The sequence below is a fragment of the Condylura cristata genome, unplaced genomic scaffold (assembly GCF_000260355.1).
Source record: "Condylura cristata isolate star-nosed mole 26May11 unplaced genomic scaffold, ConCri1.0 scaffold00037, whole genome shotgun sequence".
In the NCBI taxonomy this organism is placed as follows: domain Eukaryota; kingdom Metazoa; phylum Chordata; class Mammalia; order Eulipotyphla; family Talpidae; genus Condylura; species Condylura cristata.
The window spans coordinates 7,685,409-7,693,351 of NW_004567138.1; positions in this window are offsets into that span (position 1 = coordinate 7,685,409).

Below are 7,943 nucleotides of genomic sequence, written 5' to 3' on the forward strand. Positions count from 1 at the left end.
AGACCTCTCCTGACCCGCCCGCTGCTCCCCTCAGCAGTGTACTTCATTGATCTGCCTGTTCTGCTCCCCGCTCTGTCTCTGGTGAAGCCTCTCACCCTCCGCATCTCTGGCCTGTACCCCAGTTCCATATGAATAAATAAATAAATCTTTAAAAAAAATTAAAAAAAAATAAAGAGCTAGACCCAAAATAATCCAGAGAATTCAGGTCACTGTGGGATATCTTGGGGTTACGAGAACCCCAGTGAAGGGGTGTGTTAGGAGATTAAAAGGAATGCTCTTTGGCAAATAAACATTCCTTACTTAGCACTTTTCTTTAAACTGAACATGTCCACATTTTTTTTTTTTTTAACTCAACCAGGCTGAGCTGTTGGACTCATTTCTGATATAAAATTCTACCCAGTAAAAGCTGTGGTTTTCCTGTTTTAGGCACATATTATAGAGTACCGATGTGGATTTATAGAAAATGCACACAGAACCTCTGTTCCCAAAGGAGTCGTATTTGAATATATGGTACTTTTTCTTTTCACAGGTCAGTTTAATAGAAATCATTTATGTATTTTAAATGATGGCCTGAAAATGTGGGGGTGGGAAGAATCAGAGCACTTGACCTTCTCCATAAAGTTGAATTGCTCTTTATGCTCAAAGTTTTGACAGAGAGTGAGAGAGGGAGAAAGAGAACATCCTTATTTGGTAATGAGTACCCATTAAAAAGACCATATCTTCCATTTCCTCCTTGCACACATTGCTGTTATAAGGATTTGTGAGCCAAGAGCTGTGAGATCTCTAGAGTTAAGAGGCTGGAGACAGGTAGTTTTGATGATGTTTTAAGGAACACTCAATAATTTGTACAGTCTGAGTGGGAAAGCTTAATTAACTGCAGTTAAATGCAAAGCATACTGAAAAGCCACTGCGTGTCTGGCACTGTCCTGCCTGCCGAAGTGACACAGAGGAGACACAAGAACCCTTGAAGCTGAGAGATGAGAAGAAACTTAGAGCGATTGGTTTCCTGTCTGCCAGAGTTTTCACCATCAAGGACCCCTTTCATTATTTTCTTCTCTCCTGCATTCCATTGAAATACTTGGTATACAGAACCCAAGTCACTGATGTGATGCTATTTTTATATCAAAGCAAGTATTCTGTCAGTCAGGGCTACTGGTCAGGGTCCAGTAAGCAGGTTCCCACTGAATGTCCTAATTTCCATCCAAAGCAGAGGCATTTGATGATATTTTTGCTGTCTTTTTGTCTGCTTTAATAAGGGTAAAAGGCAGGCAGGGGTGATTTTTTGTTCACTCTGCATAATCCAACACACAGTTAACAGTTTTTTGGTGCTTCTTCGCTGCTGCTGATCACTGCTAACCTCCCAATCTAGAGGGATAGTGTGATATGAACCAAAAATCACTGTGTGTGGACTCAGAAGTCCCAAGCGTGAGTCCTGGCTTCACTGTCTATCCTGTGAACCTGTTAAATGGAGACATCCCCCCAGGCTCCACCCCCCAGGCTTCCTCATAGTTCTGAACAACCAATGGCATGAGGTACATACCCACTATCATGACCTCAGAAAACACTGTAGGCCATCTCCTGGTACGGGGTGAGCTGTCTCCCCAAAATTCAAATGCTGAAGTCTTAACCTACACTGTATCTCAGAATATGATCATTTTGAGGAGAAGCTCTTCAAAGGGTTAATGAAATCAAAATGAGGTCTGGAAGCTGGACATAAATCTAATCTAACCGGTGTCTTCATAAGAATATGAAATTAGAACATAGATATATGCTCAGGGAAGAAGACCCCATGAAAACACAGAAAAGGAGATATTATCTGCAAGCCAAGGAGAGAACTTTAGGAAATTAACCCTGCTAGCATCTTGGTCTTGGAAGTTCATTGCCAGAACCAAGAGAAAAATTTCTCTTGCTCAGTCTGTGATGTTTGTATTTATAACTTTCGCAAACAAATAGAATAGTTTTTAGGACTATTGTTTTATAGGTGTGAGTGCCAAAGAACCCACATGATTATTATTATCTGGACTTGAAGAATTTGTCTTGGGAGTGATGAAATTTACACATGGAAAAGACATATAAGTGCCCAAATCACTAATAATTATAAATATTTCCATTAATACTTAGGGACCTGCTATCTCAGGTTTTTAACTTCCATCTTTGTGGATTTTGCCTACCTTACTTTCTCCCCTCCCTATCATACTTATCGTTTCATCTTTAAATACTGTGTATCATGTTCTAACCAGAAAGATAAAAGTAAACAGTATGCTGTAAGAACTAAGCCTGTTCTTTTAAATATGCTTTTAGAAGTTTTATCCTCTGTCTAAAGAATATGAAATCCTCAACCCAAAGAGTCATGTGTAACACAATGTTTACTGCAGCCATTTTTTTTACTAGCTTAGTTATAGAAGCAACCTCTAAATCCACTCACAGATACATGGTAAAGAAGAAGCAGTGTAAATACACAGCAGCATATTCTTGAGCCATAAAGAAAGATGGAATTGCCCATTGGCACCAAAATGCAAGGAAGAGATGGTGTGAAGGGAAATGAGAAATACAATGACAAATAATGTTTTGATTCCACCTATATGTGCTAAGGAAACTAAGCAGAGAAATAGAAAAATAAAAGTAAACTACTGGACATAGAAAATCAAAATGAGGTTATCAGAGCTGAAGAGAATGGGAAAGTAGGAGTAAGGTGGTGGATGATTTTTTTTTTTTTTAAAGAGCAAGAATGTCTAATCCTCACAATAGCATGGACAATATCATTAGTTCCATTTTCCAGGAGAGAACACTTACGTTGAAAGAGCAGAAATCTCGTCAGTGATGGAAGTGTTATTCCAACCTCTTTCTGTATAAAACTAAGGCTGTGTCTTTGCACAAGAGTTGGTTTATCTTATTTCTATTTTTCTGATAGATGTGTAGCCCACCTAGGGACATAAATGGCAGTACAGGCAAAGAGCAGTCCATCTAAAATAGCCTTCATGATCAGTGTATCTGATACAGTTTCACCAGCATTTGTAATAACAGGTCCAATCCCAGCAAAGGAGAATGATGGCATGGACTACCTTATGGGAATGGGGTTCACCCCACAGTATATCCAGACCTATATGTCACTCTTCAGTCGAGTCACAGTTCATTCCTTTTGCATTGCAGTCTCTGGACTTCGTGTGTTAACTTTGATTCTACAATGACAATCCTTATGTTGGGTGGCCGGGGGGGGGGGGTCACGTTATCTTCCAAACCAAGTCTTCTTTTGACCTGGATTCTCGCATCCTCCTCATGCCCTCATTTCTATTGCTCATGGAGTCTGGAAACTTGGATAACATCCGTATGTTCCTTACATTCCTCTTTGTTCTTCCACCGTCTATCTTCTGTCTCCGAAGTCACCAAGTACTGACACATTTTCCTTCTCGGTGCTGTCTTCTTCAGCTGCTCTGAACACTGCCCAAGTTTTCAGTTGTAAACCACCATGATTTGGGTTAAGTGGCTTTGTTTTTGTGTGTGTGTAAAACCAGATTCTGCATGGTTCAGCTTATTCAGATGACCACGGTTCAGGGTCTGGCTAACTGTAGAGTTTTTATACATGTTGGATTTTGAAAGCCACATATAATTTTCCCTATTACCACAAAGTTAATAGTTACTGAACACTGACTGTACATTAAATTGATGGTCTATGTACCATCTGCTTCCCAAACAGACTCTGTGATTGCAAAGCTGTGGTCCGTGCATGCTCATACAACATTACAGTAACTTTAGTTCTGTATCACAGATGCAACTCCTCCAGGAAGCCCTCCATAGCTCTCTGGAAATCAGTGTTCTTTGGGGCTTTCATAGTTGCAACCCTGTTTGTCAGGCTCTTTAAAGGGCAAATTTTGTGTTCCTGTTACTTAAGTGATACATTTCTAAACTTGTGTCTATGTTTAAGAGATATGAAAACTTCTGTCTTCTTAAATATTCCCTAGATTTCGAAATGTACTAAGTGTTGTGATTCAGAACAGCTTGGTCATTACAATACGGAGTGTTCTATTTTAAAATGTGCCTGGTTCTCTCAAGACTGATACACATTCTGCCCACTTCATCCCCTTTCACGTGCCCCTAAGGAAGTATATCCTGATGCTGATTTAGAATGGTGTACACCTGAAACTTAAATAATGCTATAATGCAGTGTTTCTTCAATTAAAAAAAAAATTGGAAGATGTCTATTTTAGCCTTGGATGGTGGTAGCTATACCTCCTCCTGTCCCCTTTTCTATGACATCTAAAGTGTAGTGTTCAATAACTATTAACTTTTGAAGATAATAGGGACAACTGGAATATGACTTATAACATCCAACATAGATAAAAGCTACCGAGTCAGGGCCCTCCCTGGTAGTGCAGCGGGTTAAAACACAGCACTATGAAGTGATCTGCAACCCCTGCAGCAGAAATTCAAATCCTATCCAGGGAGCTCACCCGCAGGGCATGGCAGACCTCTTCTGTCTTGCCTGCTGCTCCCCTAAGCAATGTATTTTTTCAGTCTGCCTGTTCTGCTCCCTACACTGTCTCTTGTGAATCCTCTCATCCCCCTACCCCACACCTCTGGCCCTGTATACACCCAAGTTCTTGTAGTCATAAATAAATAAATCTAAAAAAAAATACACAGTTAAACAGATACTGAACTGTGGTCATCTGAATAAGCTGAAGCATCCAGAACTTGGTTTTAGACATACCTTGGTGTAATTTTTTATTTTGGAAAACTGAAATGAAGGATTAGCAAACTGGTTTCTTGTTTGTCTTTAGAAACAGAATTGCCTGAATGTCTTTCTTTACCTATCAACTTCTTTGGTCATAACTAAAAAGAGTACTGGAGAAAATGTAAAAAAAAAAAAATGTCCTTTCTGAAAATAACTTCTTTAACAGTGCTGTTATGACTTAGTCGCAAATTTTCACCACCTTGGTTACCTTTCTCCTAGGTTGCCTGACTCGTTTGAGTATAGAACAAAAATTGGCTACAGGTAAATACTGCAAATATGTTGGTACATATACCAATGGAATACTACTCAGTGATCAAAAAGATAAACTCATGCCATTCACAGAAATAATGATGGGGCAGAAGGAGTTTGTTCTCAGTGAAGTAAGTCAGAAGGAAAAAGAAAAATATTTGATGGTTTCACTTGTAGGAGGAATATAGAGAAGTTATATATGGGATCAGGGGGAAAAAAGACAAAGCTTACTGGTAAACTATAAAATAGAGACATTCAGCAGAGGAAAGATAGGGAGAGAAATCAAAACAGAAGGGAAGAGCACAGAGTCCAAGGTGAGGATTCATGGATGTCAGGAGGTTGGAATTTTATGGGGACAAATCAAACATTGTACAGAAAGTAACAAAAAGTAACAATGATGGAAAAATATATGTAAATTAAAAAAAAAAAAAAGGATAAAAGGGGCCTCTGGCACTCCCTGGTGGTGCAGTGGGTTAAAGTACAGCACTAAGAAGCTAAAGCCACTTCAGCACAAGCTCCATCCCCCCAACAGAGGTGATCCATATGGCACAGCAGACCTCTCCTGACCTGCCCGCTGCTCCCCTCAGCAGTGTACTTCCTCCGTCTGCCTGTTCTGCTCCCCACTCTGTCTCTGGTGAGTCCTCTCACTGCCTTTGCACCTCTCGGTTGTACCCCAGTTCTGTATGCATAAATAAAGAAATCTTTTTAAAAAGGGGTGGCCTCCATGGTGGTGCAGGGGTTAAAGTCTCAGCGCTATCAAGTTATCTTCTGCCAGTGCCTCATGAGTTTGAGGGAGCTGACCCACATGACACAGCAGACCTCTCCTGTCTTGTCTGCTGCTCCCATCAGTAATATAGTTCAGTAGACCCACCTGTTCTGCTCCCCAACTCTGTGTCTGGTAAATCCTGTCACCTTCCACCGTACACCTCTGGCCTCCATGCCAGTTCTAGGCATAAATAAATGCATTTTTTTTAATGGGAAAAACATTGTAAGCATTTATGCTACTTTTGCAAGTATTGATGGTTACTTATTCAACTGAAATATCTCCCTACATTGAGGAGTACTTGCAATCTCAGGAAACCTGGCTCCTGCCATTTTCTTTGCTCCAAATTGTTATATTAATGAATATAGTTATATTCTCTTAAAGGACCTTGATTCTGCTGTACTTATTAAGAAACCAATGTTCATCACATATACTTTTGAGGAACCCTGACTCGAAGTTTCCTTTATCATCTGAAAGATGAAAACAAAGATCAAAGTTGAATGACGGGTCCCTATCCAAGTTGCTTGGGGAAATGTGTGTTCACATAGCATGTTGTTTAGGTTTAACTTTATGGCTCAAGACAAACACCTGCATGTTTATGTTTGACACTCACGTTTGTTGAATCCCAAAGCTGATGTGAGCCCTCAACAAACCAACTTCTTGGCATCTCCTCCAAATAACACACAAAGCAAATATATTGTCTTCAATTGCACTTTAGAATGTTAGCTAAGCTACTGTTTTACTCATGGAGCTTACAAGAAAATCTCATTTAGAAATACTAAACTTGGAGACAGATATTTAATTCCTTTCAGCAGGTCTCTTCCTGTGACCATGTAACTTAGAGAATTTGACATTTAAAAAGCCTATTTATTTGTCATGTTCAGTATAACAAGTAGGTCAGGATGGAGACATTTGTTATTAGAATACCATGTTGTAAATGGGCTAATCATATCAGCAAAAAAAGAAGTTATCTTTTGTATTTCCTGGGACATTAAAAAAAATCCTAATGCAACTTTTATCTTAGCCTTGCAAGAATTTGAATAAGAGAAATAAAACTCAGAGACCTCAGTACTGTTTTTCTCCCATTTGATCTTTCCTATTGGTATACTTTGATGGAGTATTTAAAGAATCAAGTTTGAACTTCTCCTGAAAATCAGTCTTTGAGCAGTAAGTTACATCAGGAAGTCTTGCACAAACAGTTTGCTGGGTTTCATGCTAAGAATTTGTGGTTCTGACAAGTTCCCTGGTGAAACTGATGGTGCTTCTCAGGGGACCCCACACTTAGAACCACAAATATGGAGAACCTTTTAAATGGATATGTTCAGTTTGGAGATTGAGGCGTCTTCCAAGTAGTTGACTATCTAAATTATTTAACTTACTGATTAATATACTTAGTCTCCGCACTCTGAGCTAGAGCACTGATGCAGTTGAAAATAAAATAAACCCCACCAACAGGGGTGTGAGGATGGTAATGTTCTCAGGGATTAATTAAGTTGACATGTAGAATAAAGTTGAACATGAGACTATTGGAGTGAATAGAGTCATCCTTTTGTCTTTTTAGAATACATATAATAATTTCTGTCCACTGGAGTTATCCTCTTCCCCATGGGAGCTTTATTCTAAGTACCATTGTGGATAGCTGAAATTACAAATGGTACTGAACTATTTTTTCACGAAGAAAAACTTAAGTGAATCTGTGAATTAAGCAGTCAGTTATTAACAAAAATAATAGGATGAAATAGAACAATTAAAGCAATACAACAGTAAAATTTATGTAAATGTTTATCTTCTTCCTTTTTCTCTCTTAAAATATAATTTGTAATATTTTCCTCTACTGTTCATCCCAACTAGTGCTCAGTTTCTTTATTTCTCCACATCTTATTAAAAAATTGTTGTTTCTTGCATTTTTTTTTAGTTGCTGTTCTGATAGGTATAAGGTGATTTCACTGTGGTTTTGATGAATAGTAATATCACTATTTTCTTCTATATGATGCTATCTGTGATTTGGAAATTGAGGGGTTTTGTTCTGTTTTACTAATTTAGAAATTATCCATTCTGTGACTTATTTTAGTGGGTTTGGACATCTTTACCATATATATCTGATATTACATAAAACAATATAAATATGATCCATAAAAAGATCACAAAATACATTAACTCCAAACAACCCTCCCATCTCTTTATTATGGTAAAATTTGTCTG